Source organism: Balaenoptera musculus, chromosome X (genome assembly GCF_009873245.2).
Source record: "Balaenoptera musculus isolate JJ_BM4_2016_0621 chromosome X, mBalMus1.pri.v3, whole genome shotgun sequence".
NCBI classification, from domain to species: Eukaryota; Metazoa; Chordata; class Mammalia; order Artiodactyla; family Balaenopteridae; genus Balaenoptera; species Balaenoptera musculus.
In genome coordinates this window covers 110,312,034-110,333,105 of record NC_045806.1, presented here as the reverse complement: position 1 = coordinate 110,333,105, position 21,072 = coordinate 110,312,034, and positions in this window count along the sequence as shown.

Sequence of the window (21,072 nt, the reverse complement as noted above, 5' to 3'; positions counted from 1 at the left end):
GTTCCACTTGACTCTAGGCTTAGGGGCGAAAGAGTGCTATTAGACAAAGATTTTATATTTCTAAAAAGAAAAAAAAAGATGAAGACACAAAGTTCCAGCCAATATTTCTTCTGAAAGCTTGAATTTAGTGACCGTGAGTAGGTTCCAGCCACTTGAGACTTTTCAGGCCAAGCAACTATGAACAGAGTGTCCTTAGTGGTTGGGAAGGGTCAGCTCTGATGAGGGGTCCAGCTGCTCAGATCCCTCTCATCCCTCGAGGCAAAGTCACTGGTTTATAAGGACGTCTGGGAAGAAGGGCCTGTTCCCCCACCCCAACCCCAGCAAGTCCAGGCCCAAAGCTTTTGTGAACACAGGTCTTGGAAGGAAGCAAAAGGGCTGTTGTGGGTTTAGCCCTGGAATGAGGTTGAGAGGAGCAGGATAATAGTGGTGGACTTCTTTTTGCTGCAAGCTGTTCTGTGGACCTCTGAAGGCCCCATATCAAATGACTGGGCAAGTTCATACAGCAACACGTACAAAGTGTACTGGGTGTACAAAGGAGGGATGTGTAAATTCATGCGTGGGGACCCTGATGAAGGAGGAACTGATTCCTCAGGCCTTCTTAAGGTCTTCCACGATCTGGACCCAGCCCATGTGCATGGAGTAACTCTTGCTGATCCAGCCATACAAACTTACTCCTGTTCCCATAAACATTTATCTCCAATTCTGTGCAAAGGATTGATGCAATGTCTGCAAAAAGCATGTGATTCTCAGCTAGTGGAATTTCTATCCAACCATAGAAACCCAGCAAGAATGTCTCCTCTAATATGAGTCTTCTTCACCGCCCCCCTTTATCTGGGCCTGGAGAACCAATGCCTCCTTTATCAGTGTGCAGATATTGACCCATCAAATGCGATTGCCACGCTCCCCCCATCCCCAGCAACAGATGATAAGAAATCTACCTCTGAGGGAACAGGAGAAATTGCTTCACTTGCTTCACTTTCTTACTGTGGCACCCCTCCTGCTGTCTATCACAGCAGAGTCTAAAGGGGTCATCATCTTTTCGATATCAGACAGATCATTGCACAGGACTCTTACAGTGATGACATCATACTAACTTGAGCTGATGAACAGCAAGTAGAAGGAACTCTACATACATTAGAGGACACATGCATGTGAGATAAATCTCATCAAACTCAGGGGCCTGCCTCCTTAGTGAAGTTATTAGGGGTCCAGTGGCCCGAAAGAAGTTGTCACACCTTTGCACTCTTTTTCACAACCAGGAAAAGAGCACAGTACCTCACAGGCTTCTTTGGATTCTGTAGAGAACAGGCAGCACATTTACCGGGAAATCTGTAATATTGCCATTTGTGAGTGGTGCCAGAAGGAAGCAAAGGCTCTGTAGCAGAGCGAAGCTGTGATAAAAAACTACCCTGCTGCTTGGTTGTTATGATTCAGCAGACCTAAGAGTCTTAGAGTTGCTGCAGTGTCTGTGGCAGGGAGAAATGCTCCGTGTAGCATTACTGCACAGATGCCTAGAGTTTTTGAGTAAGGCCCTTCTTTGTCAACAACTCTCTATTAGAAAAGCAACTCCTGGCTTGCTACTGTGCCCTAGTAGAGACTGAACGTTGTATTGTGGAATACCAAATAACGATTTAACCTGAATTTCCTGTCATGAAGTGTGTGTTGTTAATCCATCAAATCTTAAAATTGCATATATAAAGCAGTATCCCATTGTAAAATGAAAATCGTATATAAGGACAGAGCTGAGTAAGTATGGAAGGCATTAGGAAGCAGATGGCCCCAGCTTCCATTGTTCATGCTTCACTGCTTTTCCCTCAGCCCCCATAGCGTTTCCTATGACCAGTTAACAGGGAAAGAAAAGAATAGAACTGGTTTACATATAGATCTGCGTCAATTGTTGGAATCAGCCAGAAGCGGATGGATGGTGCATTGCAACCTCGCTCAGGGTCAGCCCAGGAAAAGAGTAGTGAAATAGTACTACTGGTCGGGACTCCAAGTGTCCACTGGAAGGAGGCATGGCCTCAAATATATGTATCTATTCATGAACAGTAGTTAATAGCTTGACCAACTGGTTAGGGACTTGGTAAGGGCAACGTTGGCAGACTGACTGGTGCCTAGGAAGTGTGGAGAAGAGATATATAGATGGACTTCTCAAAGTGAGCACAGAGTATAAGATATTTATGTCTCATGTACATGCCCACCAGAATATATCCACTTTAGAAAAGGCTCTCGATACTCAACCAGACAAAGTGTGCTAGGTTGCAAAATGACTGCAAATTCCTCCTGTTCCTAATGCATGTCTTTTAGCAAAGTGACTTTGCCACTCTCCCCATCAAGAGGCAGAGCCTGTTACCCCACTCCTTAAATTGAGGCTTGACCGGGTGGCTTGCTGTGGTTAGTGATGATTTAACAAATGTGATGCATTCAAAGTGAGATGTGAGTCCATCTTCTGGGAATGAGCCTGGAAGTATTTACTGAACATGCCGTGTGGAGCACTGAGATGCTTCGGTCAACAGCCTGCCAATCACTAACTATGTAAATGATCCAAAATCATTCAGCCCCATTGCCAATTGACCTCAGAATCATCTGAGGTAGGCTGAACCAGAAGGATCACGCAACCAGCCCACAAAATCGTGAGAAATAAATATATATTGTTTTAAGCCAGAAAAGAGAAACTATTTTATACAACTCTGTGTAAATAAATTTGAAAATTGGGATAATTTTTATTATAATCAAACTTGCTAACCTGACTCCAGTGGAGACAGAAAGTCTAGTAGGCCAGTTGCAAAAGAAAATTAAATAAATTTAGATAGGGATCTCCCTCCCTCCAATAAATGGCACCAGATTATGAAGCCTTCATTGGAGAATTCTACAAAACTTTTAAATATAATCTTAGTCCAATACAACTTAAACAACTTCAGAGCAGAGAAAAAGAAGCAGTGCCGTCAGATTCATTTTTTAAAACTTTTAATTATTTCACCCCAAAATTTTGCAAGAATAAGAGAAAAAATTATCATGTACCCTTTCACCTAGACTTTCCAAGTTATTGTCCAGGATCATGCATTGCATTTAATTGTCATGTCTCTTTATCCTTCTTTAATCTGAAATAGTTCCAGTCTTCCTCTATTATGACTCAATTGTTTGAAGAATATCAGTCAGTTATTTTTCAGAAAGTTCTCTCAATTTGGGTTCATGTGATGTTGCCTCATAATTAGATTCAGGTTACCCTTTCCTTTTTTTTTTTTTTTTTGTCGGAAGTACCACAGAAGTTATTTTATTTCCTTCTCATTGCATTATACCAATATCAGAAGGCACATGGTATTGTTTTGTTCCAATATTAATGATGTTAACATCTAATACTTGGTAATGGTGATGTATGTCAGAGTTTACTACTATTTTCCCCTTGGTAGGTGATACATACTTCATAGGGAGATACTTTGTAAATATCTTGTTTTTTATAAAAGTTCTACCTAATAGTTTTAATATAGCATTCTCATTTTGTTAAGCATGATAGATTTTTAAAAACCTTTTAAACATAATTTCAGACCTACAGAAAAGTTCTAAGTATAGTACAAAGAATTCCCTTATACTTATCAGCAAGATTACCAATAGGTTATTTTATTACAGTTGCTTTATTCTCTCTCTCTCTGTATTTATGTATGTATATGTCTGTGTAATTTTTCTTCTGAACCTCTAAGAATAAGTTGCAGACACAATGCTTCACTTTATGTTTCTTAGAAGCAAGGTCAGTCTCTTTAAAAACCATAGCACAATTACAAAAACCAAGAAATTAACATTAACACAGCTTATCTACAGACCTTATTCAGATTTTACCACTTATCTCAATAATGTCCTTTCTAGAGAAGAAAATTTGAATCATGAGTTGCATTCAATTGTCATGTCTCTTTACTTAATCTCCTTTAATCTGGAGCAATTCATCAGTTTTTCTTTGTCTTTCATAACCTTGACATTTTTGAGGAGTGCACAGCAGTTATTTTGCAGAATGTCCCTCAGTTTGGGTTTGTCTGATGTTTCCTCATGAGTAGATTCTGGTTATGCCTTTTTGGCAGAAATATCACAGAACTGGTGTGTGTTTCTCAGTGCATCATATCAAGAAGCAAAAAATGTCAATTTCCCATTACTGATGCTGTTAACTATGATAATTTTGATCATTTCATTAAGGTGGTGTCTCCCAGTTTTCTCCACTATGAAGTTATAATATTCCTCTTTGTAAATAATAAATATCTTCTGGGAGAGACTTTTGAGACTATGTATTAATTGGTTATACACCAAATGTTTAACACTCATTTTAGTTGATTCACTCATTGTTGAACTGTTGATTCAACCAACACTCATTGTTGATTCTTGCCTGAATCAATTATTATGATGGCTGCCAAACGGTGATTTTCTAATTCCATTATTTCTTCTACACTTATTAGTTCATATTCCATTGTAAGGAAGAGTTCTTCCTTTTTTCCACATTTATTTATTTCAGTACAATGGATTCTTTATTGTTTAAAAAAATTTATTTATTTATTTATTTATTTTTGGCTGCGTTGGGTCTTCGTTGCTGTGCGTGGGCTTTCTCTAGTTGCGGCGAGCGGGAGCTGCGCTTCGTTGCGGTGCGCGGGCTTCTCACTGCGGTGGCTTCTCGTTACAGAGCACGGGCTCTAGGCGCACGGGCTTCAGTAGTTGTGACGAACGGGCTTTAGTTGCTCCGCGGTATGTGGTATCTTCCCGGACCATGGCTCGAATCCGTGTCCCCAGCATTGGCAGGCGGATTCTTAACCACTGTGCCACCAGGGAAATCCCAGTATAATGGATTCTTTTTTACTCAATGGGTTATAAACTATTATTGCCATTGTTTATATTGATGCTCAGATTGTCCCTGATTTGGCCATTAGTACACACTTTAAGCCAGCTTCTCTGTCCTTTTGACATGTACACACCATTCTTTGACCACTTTCTTCTTATCTTGACAACATGGTATTCAAAGGCCATAATGTACTTTCCCAGTCTCAGCCCTGGGATTAGCCAGTTCTTCAAAAAACTTGATTCCTTGTGGTAGAGAATGGTATTTCCAAAATAAGATTTGAATGGTAAGTATGCTCATTCCTAGTGTGGTGTCACATTTCTAGGCTCTCTCCATGGGCAGAGCTAGGAAATATGTGTATGTATATGTAAATATTTATATGTATATACATATAGACACACCTATATGTCTTTCTATATCTATTTGTCATTCTATCATTCTATCTACCTGTCTATCTATAGCTACTTCAAAAGTGAATTTCATGTAGGTATCTCACGTAAGTTTGTTTTTTTATAGTTATGTGTTATCAATTCTGAAACTACTTTCTCTGAATTCTAGTATTAAGCAAAAAACAAAAACCAAAAAAACAAAAAAACAAAAAACATAGTGAATAATGGAAGCCAGGTTTCTCACTGTCAGAAAAGGTAGTTACAAATATGAAAAGGGGAATACTAAATAGAATCATGTTTTGTTAGATTGGAATTGGAGGTATTAGTATGAACTCATGGTTTGATAGAAGATAAACAGTTACATAGATACATGGATAGATACATAGTTTCAAGTGCTATGTTTTCAAGTTCACTAATCTCTTGCCATGGCTAAGGTGATGTTAATCTTATCCAGTATAGTTTTCATTTTAAATATTGTAGTTTAATCTATAAAATTTTGATTTGGACTCTTTTTATATTTTCCATGTCTCTTTTTACCCCTTTGAACATAGATATACAGTTATAATATGTTTTAATTTCCTTTTCTGCCAATATTAACATCTCTGTCAGATTCAGGTCAATTTCAGTTGGTTTCTCCCTCATGATGGGTTGTATTTACCTGATTCTTTGCATGCCTGTAATGTTGTGCTGCATGCCAGACACTGTGACTTTTACCTTGTTGGATACTGGTTATTTCTGTATTTCTAAAAATATTTGGTGCCTTTCTACTAGGATGCAGTTTAGTTACTTGGAAACAGTTTGATTATTTGGATTTGTTAGGTGGCACCAGAACCATGTTTAGTGCAGGAGTAGCTATTCTCCACTACTGAGGCAAGCACTTTCTTACTCTACTCAATGCTCTTGAATTTTGATATTTTTAAGGCTGGCAGATAGGAATAGGTTCCATTCTCAGCCTTGTATGACTGCTGGGTATTGTTTCCTCTAGCCCTTTTGGAGAGTTCTTTCCCCAGGTTTGGGTCGTTTCACACCCCACACCTATGTATCCCTGAAGATATCCTAAGTTTTCTCTCTGTGCTAACCCCTCCCTGGTACTCTGTCTAGCAACCTTGAGCCACTTTGTTTTTCCCAACACTTCTTCCCACCTCCTCAGCTCAGGGAGTCCACCAGGCTCTGCTGCTGAGACCTGGAAACAAGGCAGTAAGCTGGGACAATTGTGGGGAATACATTGTCATGTTGTCCATCTTTAAGGGTCACTATCCATTGTAACCTGATGTCCAGTGTCTTGATAATAGTTGTTTCATTTCTTTGTAGTTTTTGGTTGTTCACGTATGAGAGTAGTCTCCATTATTCTATACTGACCAGAAGTGGCACTTCCTTTTTTTGTATCTTTAAACATTGTAAGCATAGTTGTTTTATGGTCTGTGTCTGATCATTACATTCATCGAAATTTTGTGTGTCTCATTTTTGTCTGTCTTTCTGCTTGTTCTTGCCCATGGTGCCTTGTTTGTTTATGTGCTTGGTTATTTTGGTCATCATACTTTAACAATTATCTGTAGCAATAACTTTAGGCTAGGATGAGGTCACATTCCTCCAGAAAGATTTCCATTTGCCTCTGCCAATTATTGGGGCTTCTCTCAGTTGAAGACAACCTTAAATTTTAAGGCTTGGGATTCCCTATATATCAGGCAAGTAGAACCTGTGATGAAATTCTGTTTGAGGGCAGGGTCACATTCTACACCCTGGGGGTGGAGCCTTTTTGTGTGTCAGCTTATTGAAGGAAGGTATGATGTTAGACTCCCTTCTTTGTCTACATCTTGACCTTTGGTTTGTGTTCCTCTTGTCCTAAGAGGTTATGAGAACAATTTTCTGATTTGGAAAATATTCACATGGTAAAAGTGGCCTCTAGTCCTCATTTGTCCCTCTAGGTCTCCATTTTCCCTTTATTTTTTTCCATGTAATGCCTTACTCACTTCAAAGCTTTTCATATAAGAAGATATTGTTTATATTTTATGCAGGTTTTTGAAAGTTGTTTTCAGAGGGAGAGTTGGTAGGAATAACCTAGCGAATCTTAACAAAAACCTGGAAGTGTGCCATGGAGTCTGGGAAGGTGGCCTCAGACATTGGCAGAGATGGAGATGCTAGTGAAAGTGCCCAACCTGCTCATGTACTGTCCGGCCCGTCTTGTCTCTGAAGGAATCTTCTTGGTGCCCGGCCTTGTTCTTCTATTTACTGAAATTACTCTTGAGATATATTCATTAGGAACACCTGGTTCTGTTTCGTGAATTTATACCTAATTTATTAGCAAAGGGGTCATGGTATGAACATATGTGGTTGATTATGCAATACAGTTGACAACTTCTAGTGACCTCTCCAATGGGCCTGCAGGTTGGCTTTTGGAGGAAGATACCTAATTCTGCCTATATGAGACTGTCTTCGTTTCCAGTTTTCTTAGCTAAGGTTCAACCAGAGCAGTGAACAACTCAGCATAGTTAACATACAGAGCATTTAAGACCTTCCTAAATTTGGGAGTAGAAAAGTAGTTGAATGAGGAAACCTTGGAGCTGTGCAAGTTCTTGGTCAAACAGAACTATGCACTTGAGTAGGCAGGGCACAGCACCTGCTGGGTGGAAGCTTGGCTAGGGTCCCAGGAGCAGCATTTTATGCATGGGCCCTAAAGCTGTGCTCCCAGGGTCAAATATTTACGCCAGAGGGGATGGCTTTCTATCCGTGGGTGGAGGGAGTTTCTACTTTCTCTCATATGTTCCCAGAGAGCACTGGGACTCGAGTAATTTGCTGTCAGGCCTGTCTCAACCCAGAGCATAGCAGCAGCGACACCAACACCAGGGCTTTGTAGACAACTAGGCCCAAAAATCACTTAGCAACCACCAGACACAGTTTATGAAACCAGGGACAAATCCCAAAGACAAAAACCAGGAGCTCTAAATGGGAAATGCCAAAGAGAGAGAGAGAGAGAGAGAATTTCTGTGGCCTTACTGTGAGAGTCCAAGATGACAAATTAAAATAACTGACATATATGCCAGGTATTGTCATAAGTGTTTGAGAAATACAGATTCATTTCATTTCCATAATAACTCCATGAGGTAGGTACTATTATGGTCCTCATGGTATATATGAGGACACGTAGGCACAAAGAGGTTAAGTAACTAGCTCAAAGTCACACAGCTACTAAGATGTGGCCCATGTCCTTAGCCCAGCCCACAGTACTCCTAGTTGCTGGCTGGGTTATGGTGAGGTCAAGAGAGAACCCGGACCCCTGTGTTCTACCACGTGCGGGAGGGAGGCAGTAGGTCTGGGGAACACAGGGACAGTCAGAGACAGCTACATTCGCAGCATCTATCCCGTCTGATTTTGTTGGTGAAAACAGTCATTCGCACTGTGTGATCACGGAAGGGAGAGAATTCTAAAGAGAGGAGGGTCCCGGGTGGAGCAGGAAGTGGTTTACAGCCTTCATTCACTCAGACATGTGCGTGAGAGGTGAGGGGAAGATATGGTGTGCCGGTTGATTCCGGGTCCTAATTTCACCCATGGGATGAGGACAGACTTGACCTGTGAAAAGCTGCCCTCAGCCCTGGAAGAGACGTGAGGCGTCCAGCCCGGTCTCTGTCGGCATCTAGCGGCCACTGTGGCGAACGACACCCAACGCAGAACCTGCGGCTGGGAAACTAACTGCAAGCTGGGAGAGCAGGGGTTCTGAACTTGGGAGTTCAGAGGAAGGGCGGGGAGGTTCTGTGAACATAACCCCCCTTGAATCATATGTAAAAGCAATTCTGGGGCATTTCCCGACAGCTGCCACCAGGTCCGCAGAGGGTTGTGTGATGCACACAAGAACCACAGCTGGAGGGTCAGGAAGTGGCGCCCCAGAACGGCTGGCTGCGGGCTGGGGGACCCTCCCCCTGTGTCAGAGCCCTGTGGGCAGAGAGGCCGCAGGTGGGGCCCAGCCCTGTGCTCTCTGCTCACAAAGGCACGACGCTGGGGGCCGAACTACACCCATGGGACCTTCTTGGTGACGTTCAAGCCCTCTTGGTATGCAGAGGACAGGGGCAGGCCCTCCCTGACAGGGGCCTCCTACTCCACCCTTTGGGTGCCCTTTTCCCCTGGAAGCCTGGCTGCAGAGGGGGCACAGCCACCCGAGCGCCTCCCCCCCAGGGCCTCAGATGCCCGGCACACACAGCAGCCTGCTTCAAGGGCTTCCCTCCGGATCAGGCAGGGAAACGTTCAGGGCACACACAGCAGGGCTCCCAACACGTGCAGGAGCCACAAACAGCAGAGAACCCTGCAGAGGTCTCAGAGTTCCCATGGCTGGTCTGTGGGTTCCTTCTCCCTCTGACTCAGTGCTGACACCTGGAAGCCCACCTGGGCTCCTGTCCTCTGCTTTCCTCTCTGACGGTCGACTCTCTGTACCTTCCCCTGCTTTAGTTTTCTGCCTTGAAAGATAACCAGGACCTGGCCAGAATATCCAGACAGGATGAAAACTGGGTGTCCCCTGTCTCCAGTGTGTAGTGGTCATCTCCAGTTTCAGTTGAAGAAGACTCCAACAGCCCCCAAGAATAGGCGGCTGAGATCCCGAAGGCAATGGTCAATGAAACTGGGAAAGTATTGGGTTGGCCAAAAGTTCCTTAAGGTTTTTCCTGAACGAACTTTTTGGCCACTCCAATACTTGGAAGCAGGAGGCTAAGAGCAGCCATTAGGTTGGTAGTTCTCACCTGGGTAATTTTTTTAAAAACTGATGCCAGGGTTCCATCCCAAATGAATAGAGTTGGAATTCTGAGCATGGAGTACAGGCTTTGGTGTTTTTTAAAAAGCCCCCTGTGTGATTTGAAGGGGCAGCCAGGGGTGAGAACTGTGGCACTAGGTGATCAGATGAACTCTTGATTCAAGGCTCAGGTGGAGGTCTGGTGAGGGAGTTGGTGAGGGACAGAGTGCCCTGAAGACATTAACCTAGATCCTGAATACTATGACAGTATGATAGCCGGTGATACAGCTCTGCTTAACTCTTCTCTAAAGCCCTTTTATAATACCTGTCCCCTGGATACCGTAGTTTAGAGCTTTGAGAGTGTCGATGATGAGTGTGATAAGTGGGGATGAGAAGCCTCCTTGATATGTGACAGCCTCCAAGGCCCATCCCCTGGGCCCACACACTGTCCAGTCTCCTGGGTGGTAACTTTATGCACAGTGTAACAAAAAGACAGAATGTCTTAAATGCTAGCAGGACGTTTGGACTAATTGCAAAGGCTGTACATAGACTACCACAAAAGCAGATTAAACCACTGTGTTACTTCTTACATTATTACCAAGTCACGTGAGAAACCATCATACTTATCTCCCCCATCACACCCCTGTCCAACATCTAAAGTTCAGCCTTTTCTCTATACCTTCTTCTCACTGCAGCGTCTACCTCATTCCATCCCAAATCTTGACTTTACCTGAGGTACCTACATCATCCCTCTTCCTTTGTAAACAAACAAACAAAAATACTATTTTATTACCAATTGATATGCAATACAGTTTTCCTAACACGACTCTCTAATCTCAAGCCATACATGAAGCTCCCCAATGCCTCATCCTCAATTTACCAAATATCTGCCCCTCACTTTGTTTCCAAAACCCTCCCATTTTTCATCCTATGTAAAATCACTTTTTCAAAACAAATTACAAAATAAGGTGTAAACCGGATCTCCCTAAACCTGACATACAAACTACCTATAATCTTCAGCGTAACTCTGACCCACTACCCACTGAATCCCTCAGCTTTTGTGATGTCATGTATTTATTTTTAAATAAACTTTAAATTTTAGAATAGGTTTATATTTACAGAAAATTGCAAAGATTGTACAGAAAATTCCCATGTCCCCTGCACCCAGTTTCCCCTGTCGTTAACACCTTACATTAGCATGGTGCATTGGTCACAATTACGGAACCAGTACCAATACATCATTATCCACTGAAGTCCACACTCTATTCAGATCTCCTTAGGTTTTATCTAATGTCCTTTGTTTGTTTGTTTGTTTGTTTGTTTGTTGTTCCAGGAGACCATCTAGGTAATCATACTACATTTAGTCATTATGTCTCCTTGGGCTCCTCTGAGCTGTGACAGTTTCTCAGGGTTTCTTTGTTTTTGATGACCTTGACAGTTTTGAGGAATACTGATCAGGTATTTCATATAATGACTCTATGTTGGGGTTTGTCTGTTGTTATTTTCGTGATTAAACTGGGGTTATAGATTTTGAAGTGGAAGATCACAGAGGTAAAGTACCATTTTCATCAGATCATATCAAGGGGACATACTGTCCATATAACCTAGTGTTTTTTGTGTTTTGTGTGTGTGTGTTGTGTTTTTTGTTTTTGTTTTTGTTTTTTGTTTTTTGACCGCTCTGCGGGGCATGCAGAATCCTAGTTCGCCGACCAGGGATCAAACCCGACCCCCCTGCAGTGGAAGCGCGGAGTCCCAACTGCTGGACTGCCAGGAAGTCCCACACAACCTAGTGTTGAAGTTAACCTTGATCACCTGGCTGAGAGAGAGTTTGTCAGGTTTCTCCACTATAAAACTACTTTTTTTTTTCTCTTGTACTGTCCTCTTTGGAAGGAAGTCACTATGAGCAGCCCACACTTCAGGAGCAGAGAGTTATGCTGTCTCTCCTTAAAAGCCGAGTATCTACCTGAATTATTTGGAATTCTTTTGCATGGGAGGCTTGTCTTTTTTCCTTTATTTGTTTATTTCTTCAATCATTCATTTATATCAGCATGGACTCATGTATGTATTTATTTTATACTTTGGGTTATAATCCAATGCTGCTTAATTTTGTTCCTGAAATTGTTCCAGCTTTGGTCATTGGAAGCTCTTTCTGTTGGCTCCTATGTCCCTTTGACAAACCCTCAGCAATGCGATTTTTTGAGAGCGCTTTTTTACTTTCTGGAACTATAAGATGCTTCAGGTTCGTCTTGTATATTTCCTGCCTAAGTCCTAGAATCGGCCCTTTCTCCAAGGTTCCTTTTATTGGAGAATGGTATTAAAAACCAAGATCTGGGTACTAGGTGTGTTCATTGCTATTGGACTGTTCATTTTATTTTTTAAAACAACAAACGTACAAGGCAGATCTCTCTGAACCTGACTTCAAACCATCCCTGACCCTCCATCTATTCTGCAATCTCATTCCAACGTAGACTCCAGATCCATTCCTTATGTAAAATCAGTGCTTTGTACTACTGAATAATATAGCAAACAAACATTTCTGATACTCATTCCATCAGTAAAAGAATACGCTCTGATTATATGTAAAAATCTCTAATTTCATAGCCAAGTAGACATCTATTCCCATCGCTCCTTCCCTGACCCCACCCTATCTGTACTATATTCTGTTTTTCTGATGAAGTAATATGTAAAGTATGCATCCTTAGTACATCCCTTATCTTAACACTTTCTTTGACCTTTCGTCTACTGCTGACTTGACCTCTATCCGTGACTCCATTCCAATATCTTATCCTATGTAAAATCAGCACTTTCAATTATCAATTATATAGAAAACAGGCATCCCCCAACACTCACAAAATTTCTGATCCGTCCCTTGCCTAACTCCTATCCTAACACTCATATAATAATCATAGTAATAAAAATGCTGTTCTATGAGCTTTTAATGTAAAAAATGGACACACATGACCCTCAACACATCACTGACACTCACTTGATCCTTATTTCTACCAAGCCCCTTTTCAGTTACAGATCACTCTTTTTCAGTGTTCAAGCAATGTTCAAAACAAACATCCCTGATATCATCCCATCACTGACCCTGAAGTTATCTTTAACTCTCGCCAACTATTTGACTTATACCTGCTCCTTTATCCCCTGTGATTGTGTGATTAGCAAGTAACATGAGAAAGAAATATCCTTAATTTTGAATCCATCCCTAACCATCATCCTATTTAAAATCACTCTTTGTACAGGTAGTAATGCTGTAAACAGAATTCTTTGATCCTCATTCACACCAACGACAGCTGTCATGTAATTCTTCCATTTAAGTAAAACCACTATTTTATATTAGCAAGTATTCCCCCCGAAAAAAAAGAACCTCTGTGGTACTCACCATACACACGATTCTCATCCATCACTAACCCTTACATCACATCCGCTACTAGTCTTCCTAATCTTGTCACCCTCGATAACTATGCTATTCTATGTCTTGTGTAAATTCCCCACTTTCCACAATTACCAAGTAATATAACAAACAGATGGAGCTTATTCTTGTATACCTGATGCTGACTTCATTCTAGCCCTCCACTTGGTCTCTTACTGTAAATAAAATCGCTGTAGTTTTAAAAGTTAAGTAATGTGAGAAACAAGCATGCCTGACCCTTACCACATCTCCAAAACAAACATGATTTTATACATTCTGTAAAGGTCACTTTTTAAAATTAGCAAGGAAAATGCAAAATAGTCTTCCCCAACTGTTATTCCTTCCCTAACCCAGTCCCCTTTTCTGACACTTTCATAGCTTTTCCTTATAACATCACCCCACTGGCAAAAACCCTCAACCTACCTTCATCCTTACTCATAAACTTTTACCTAAATCTTCTACACTATACCATATCCTATCTTAAAAATTGCTATTCTTAATTACCAAGCAGTTTGAGAAATCATCCTTGATACACACTTAATCCAGGCCTTCACCCTAACCCTGACCCTCTTCCCTTGAAATATTATTTGTTTTTTAAAATAAAAATAAATGTGAGAAAGAGAAATCTCTCATTCTATGAAAAATCCTGGTATCATTACCAACTAATATGCATTAAAGTCCAGAGACTAAAAAGGAGATTGTAACACTGGGCCTGAAACAGTGCAGGTACTCTATAAACGTTAAGTGAATGCAAATGAGTAGACAGTTTCACTTATGGTTGGTTTCAGCCACTGTAGTCAAAGGTGGTACTGTCTATAAAGTTCTCTGTTGGCATCTGTGATCAGTGGTAGACATAATTTAGCTCCATAGAGGGTGTGGAGAAAAGGGAACCCTCCTACACTGTTGGTGGGAATGTAAATCAGTGCAGCCACTATGGAAAATAGTATGGAGGTGCCTCAAAAAACTAAATATAGAGTTGCCATATGATTCTGCAATCCCACTCCTGGGCATATATCTGGAGAAAACTAGAATTCAAAAAGATACATGCACCCTTATGTTCATAGCAGCACTATTTGCAATAGCCAAGTCATGGAAACAACCTAAATGTCCATCGACAGATGAATGGATAAAGAAGATGTGGCACATATATATTATACAATGGAATACTACTCAGCCATGATAAAGAATGAAATAATGCCATTTGCAGCAACATGGATTCAACTGGAGATTATTGTACTAAGTGAAGTAAGTCAGAAAGAAAAAGACAAATACCATATGATATCACTTATATGTGAAATCGAAAATATGACACAAATGAACTTATCTATGAAACAGAAATGGATTCACAGACATAGAGAACAGACTTGTGTTTGCCAAGGGTGAGGGAGAGCAGGGGAGGAATGGATTGGGAGTTTGGGACTAGCAGATGCAAGCTATTATATATATAGGATGGATAAACAACAAGGTCCTACTGTATAGCATAGGGAACTATATTCAGTATCCTGTGATAAACCGTAATGGAAAAGAATATGAAAAAGTATGTATATATATGTATACCTGAATCACTTTGCTGTGCAGTAGAAATTAACACAACAATTATAAATCAACTATACTTCAGTAAAATACATTTTAAAAAAAGAAAGTCTAAAATTAATAAAATTGGACAACTGTTTTGGGGAAAAAATATAATTTAGCTCCATAAATGTGAATCAGAAAAAAAGAGAACACATCACTGTGGAAGAATGAAGTCAGAGGTGTTAATGGATGTGTGTGTATATGTGTGTGTGCAGGTAAGTTCACCTCTTTCTTCCCCCCTCCTTTCTGTTTCTCTCCCCTCCAATCTTAGCATCCCTGTAACTGCCATTTCAAACTGCCCTTTGTGGTTTTTCACCCGTGTCTTCTAGAACCTGGCTGCAGAGAGAGGTACAGTAGCCACTCTCCACTCTTCCCTTCCCTGGGACCCCAGATGACCAGTACCCAGATAATTCTTATTTTAAGGATATGACTCTTGACCATGCTGGGAAACCTTCAGGGAATATCAGGGCTATCACTTGCAGAAACAAATTTAAAAGAACCTAACAGTTCTCAAAAATCACTATCCTGTAGTTCTCAGTTTCATTTTGACTCTTTGACAGTTCCTAAACCAAGATCCCAATGGTCTCTCGTATTGTCCTTCATTTCCCTTCTTCTCAACATGCTGTCTTTTGAGAATCTAAGACCTGAAGATAGAAAATAGAACTCCACGAGGTGCCCCCTTGATTCTGCATGACAGTGGCCTGAGACATTTTCAAAAAATAGTGACCTCCTACCCCCAATTCACTAGACCTCTGCCTTTCATTCAGGAATGATTTCTGTTGGTTTCGTGTAAGAACATATCATAGGTAAGGTTATAATTTATGTCTAGAGGTCATTCTAATATACTTCCGGGGCCTGGCCTAACATAAGTACTAGTCTGGACCATCATATGATTACTTCAGCAATGCCATCCCCATGAAGAGGAAGTACACGTGTGACCACAGTGAGGTTTCTAGAAAATGCTCTTTCTTTAACTAGGAAATAATGCGGGTGAAGATTTCTTTAGTCCTAGATGAAGGGGACAGCAAACTCTTTCTGCAAAGGATCAGATAGTGACTAATTTAAGCTTTGTAGGCCATATATGGTCTCTGTTGCATATTCTTCAGTTTTTCAAACAACTCTTTAAAAATGTAAGAACTTTTCTTAGCTTTCAGGCCTTACAGATACAGATCACTGGCCAGATTTATTCTGTGAGCCATAGTTTTCCACCCCTGTTTAGAGAGTCAGTCTCACCTCGCAAATCCATCAAAGCCCTCCACCATTTCTTGGCCTTTCCATAGTAGCAGTACAGATTTATGATGAATTTACCTTCTCTGACTCCTGAAAAGGGCCTATGGAATTGATTTTTGTACATAGTGTGAGGGAGGAGTAAAGTTTCATTTGTACACATGGATACCCAACAGTACCAAGACCACTTATCGGAAAGGCAGTCATTTCCCCATAGACTTGAAATGCTACTACTGTCATATATCACTTGTCTCATTTAGATAGCTATGAATTTCTCATCAGTAAACATGGAGAGCAGAAGACAATGGAACATGCTCTTTATTTTGATTTTTTTTTATTGTATTTGATTTACAATATTATATTAGTGTTAAGTGTACATGGAACATTCTCTTGAAAGTGCTGACAGGAAAAAAAAATCAACCCAGAATTCTGTATCCATTGAAAATATCCTTCACAGATGAAGATGAAATGTTTTCAGAAAAAATAAAACTAATATTATTTGTCACCAGCAGGCATATACTAAAATAAATGCTATAGGACATTCTTCAGGCTGAGGAAAAATGACACCAGGGGATTACACAGATCTTCAGGAGCCAACAAAGAACAGCAGAAAATTTGAATATCTGGGTAAATACAAAAGACTATACAGTTAGCAATCTCTATCCATAGGTTCTGCATCTGCAGATTTAATCAACCGTGGATTGAAAATATTTGAAAAATAAAAAACTCCAGAAAGTTCCAAAAAGCAAAACTTGCATTTGCTGTGTTCCAGCAACTATTTACATAGCATTGACATTGTGTTGCAATTATTTACATAGCATTGACATTGTGTTGCAATTATTTACATAGTATTTACATTGTATTAGTAATTTACATTTACATTAGTAATCTAGAGATGATTTAAGGTATATGGGAGAATGTGCACAGATTATATTCAAATACTACGCAGGGTTGCTATAAACCTACAATTTGTAAAAAATGCAGTATCTGTAAAGTCCAATAAAGCAAAGTGCAATAAAATGAGGTATGCCCATAACTACTTTAGCTTTGTTATGATTCGTGTTTATATAACTTTTCCACCTATTTAATTTTAGTCTATGTTCTGCAGATTTAATGTACATTATACATCATATGGGTGGGTTTTCCTTACTTATCCATACTGTCAATTTCTGCCTTTTAATTGGAGTTTAGTCCATTTATATTTAATATTCATATGGTTGGGTTTACATCTACCATTTTGCTCTTTTCAATTAGTCCAATCTGGTCTTTCTTCCTTTTTGCTCCTTTTGTGGCATATTTCGAATTATCTGGGTGCTTTTTAAAATACCTTTTTATTCCCTCTCTTGACTTATTAGATATACCACTATTTGTGGTCAATGCTAGAGTTTAAAATATAAAACTTTTATTATATTCTACTCTCAAATAATATTATACTGGTTTAGGTATAAAATAATGGAATAAAGTTACAAGAGGGTACTTCCCTACTCAAATCTTCTGGTTTTATTTACAGATATTTTACTGCTACATGTTTTAAATATCACAATATATTGTTATTATTTTTATTTTATGTAGTCAATTTCCTTTAAGGAAATTAAGAAAATGTAAAGCCTGTTTTATATTTGACCATATATTTACTATTTCCAAGAATCTTCATCTCTTCTTGTAGTCCAGAGTTACCATATGTTATCATTAAAGTTCAGCTTGAAGAACTTCCTTTAACACATATATTAGAGCAGGTCTGCTGGTAACCAATTCTATCAGCTCTGTTTGCCTGAAAATGCCTTTTTTTGCCTTAATTTTTGAAGGTTAAATTTTCTGGGTAGAAAATTATAGACTGACAGATTTTTCTAACAGCGATTTATAGATGGTAATCCTTTGGCTACTTTGCATCAAATTTAATATGTCATCTGTCATTGTTATAGCTGTTCTCCTCTATGTAATCAGTCTTTTTATTCAGCCTACTGTTGATTTTCTCTTTATCAGTGGTATTTAGAAACTTGATTATGTTTTTCCTTATTTTGGTTTTCTTTGTGTTATTTGATCTTCCTCAATCAGAGCATTTATCATTTTTATTTAATCTGATAAATGGTTTACTATTATTTCTGCAAATATTTTCTGCCCTTCACTCCTGCAATTTCTCTCTTTTCCTTCATGAACTCAAAGGACATGAATGTTAGTTTGATATTATCCCAAAGATCACTGTGACTCTTTCCATCTTTTTTTAACTTAATTTTTTATTTTATATTGTAGTATAGTTGATTTACAATGTTGTGTTAGTTTCAGGTGTACAGCAAAGTGATTCAGTTATACATACACATATATCCACTCTTTTTCAGATTCTTTTCCCATATAGGTTATTATAGAATATTGACTAGAGTTCCCTGTGCTATACAGTAGGTTTTGTTGATTATTTTAAAAGATAGAAGTGTGTATATGTTAATCCCAAACTCCTAATTTATCTTTCCCCCTTGCATTTCCCCTTTGGTAACCATAAGTTTGTTTTCGTCTTTCTTTTTTTTAGCCTTATTTATCTTTGTGCTTAAGATTGGATGATTATTGTTATGTTTCATATTCACTGATATTTTCCCCACAGTGTTGAAAAGTTATACGAATTTTTCATTTCGTATAATTTTTCAGCTTTAGCATTTCCATTTGGTTCTGATTTTTAGTTTCTATTTGTTTATTTAATTTTCTGTTTTGCTCTCTTATTATGGTCAGATTTTTCTTCAAATCCTTAAATGTATTTATAAGAACTCTTTTATAATCCTTGTTTGTTCATTCAATTTATTCAGTTATATCTAGGCCAGGTTCTATTGAGTAATTTTTCTTTTGGTTATGAGTCACATTTTCATGCTTCTATGTGCATCTAAAGTTTTAGATTGCATACACACACATATTCTTACAAACACATAAGGGAATCTTCTTCAGACTTCATAAAGACTAAATTCCTATCTCTATATCTCACACCAGTGATTTAGTGGAAACCAAATTATCTGACCTTCAAGATCAAACTCTCTCAGTTTACTAAGAAAAAGAAACAGAAAATGAAGGACTGTTTTCTCTATTTTACGATTACCTACAACCATAAACACATTTGGATTCTAAAGACTGAATATGACCTTTTTTTTTTCCCTTAGATTCCATATGTATGTGTTAGCATACTGTATTTGTTTTTCTCTTTCTGACTTACTTCACTCTGTATGACTGACTCTGACTCCATCCACCTCACTACCAATAACTCAATTTCGTTTCTTTTTATGGCTGAGTAATATTCCATTGTATATATGTGCCACATCTTCTTTATCCATTCATCCAATGATGGACATTTAGGTTGCTTCCATGTCCCGGCTATTGTAAATAGAGCTGCAATGAACATTTTGGTACATGACTGTTTTTGAATTATGGTTTTCTCAGGGTATATGCCCAGTAGTGGGATTGCTGGGTCGTATGGTGGTTCCATTTTTAGTTTTTTAAGGAACCTCCATACTGTTCTCCATAGTGGCTGTATCAACTTACATTCCCACCAACAGTGCAAGAGGGTTCCCTTTTCTCCACACCCTCTCCAGCTTTTATTGTTTCTAGATTTTTTGATGATGGCCATTCCGACCGGTGTGAGATGATATCTCATTGTAGTTTTGATTTGCATTTCTCTAATGATTAATGATGTTGAGCATTCTTTCATGTGTTTGTTGGCAATCTGTATATCTTCTTTGGAGAAATGTCTATTTAGGTCTTCTGCCCAAAAAGGTCATGAAGAACCTAGTGGCAAGACGGGAATAAAGACACAGACCTACTAGAGAATGGACTTGAGGATATGGGGAGGGGGAAGGGTAAGATGTGACAAAGTGAGAGAGTGGCATGGACATATATACACTACCAAACGTAAAATAGATAGCTAGTGGGAAGCAACCGCATAGCACAGGGAGATCAGCTCTGTGCTTTGTGACCACCTAGAGGGGTGGGATAGGGAGGGTGGGAGGGAGGGAGATTCAAGAGGGAAGAGATATGGGAACATATGTATATGTATAACTGATTCACTTTGTTATAAAGCAGAAACTAACACACCATTGTAAAGCAATTATACTCCAATAAAGATGTTTAAAAAAAAAGAGTGAATATGCACAAAGCAAAGTATCTGGAAGGCTTCAAAGCAAACTACTAATAGGATCTACCTCTCAAGAACACAAGGTAGATTATATGTTGATTATATCGCAAAAAAGCTGGGGGGAAAAAGAATACAAGGTAGAGCCTACGTGTTTTAATTATGCCTGTCTTAAGGATTGAACTTTTGAAAACAAACAAAGGTTACTTTTGAAATTCACAGAAAACAAAACAAAAATGGTCCTATTATAAATTTAATGAAGCTGCAAGTTATAAAGGATCAGTTACCGTAAGATGCTATTTTTTTCTATAGAAATAGACATAGTTCTATGTACATGCTGGAAAGGTTAAATATCCTACCTTTAATGGTCGTGGAAACAAAAACTTTTGGCTAATTATTACTTAACATAAAATCCAGTGTCCTTAGGTATATTTAATGACATTTGAAGTGACCTTGCTATAAAAGATAAAAGAGAAAAGCATGGAAAAAGGAAAAATTCCTAACCACAAGGAAATCCCATATATAGATGATGTCAGTTAAAATTTATAGCCAAAAACCCCTGTCCAGAAGCACAGAAACACATACGCACGCACACAAATACAATGCATATAGAAGAAAGGACAGAATGCGATAGATTGAAATATCAATTGAGTTTATGCCAGTGAGAGTATCCTCTTTCTTGTTTTATAATTGATTTATCATTTCTTTGCCAGATGCATATATTATCATTAGAATTTGACCAAGAGTAAAGGAAATGTATGAGTATCCATTTAGCCAATGCTGAGTGAAGAAACAATGACAAAAAACTCCACCTACAGTATAACCAGGATACAATGG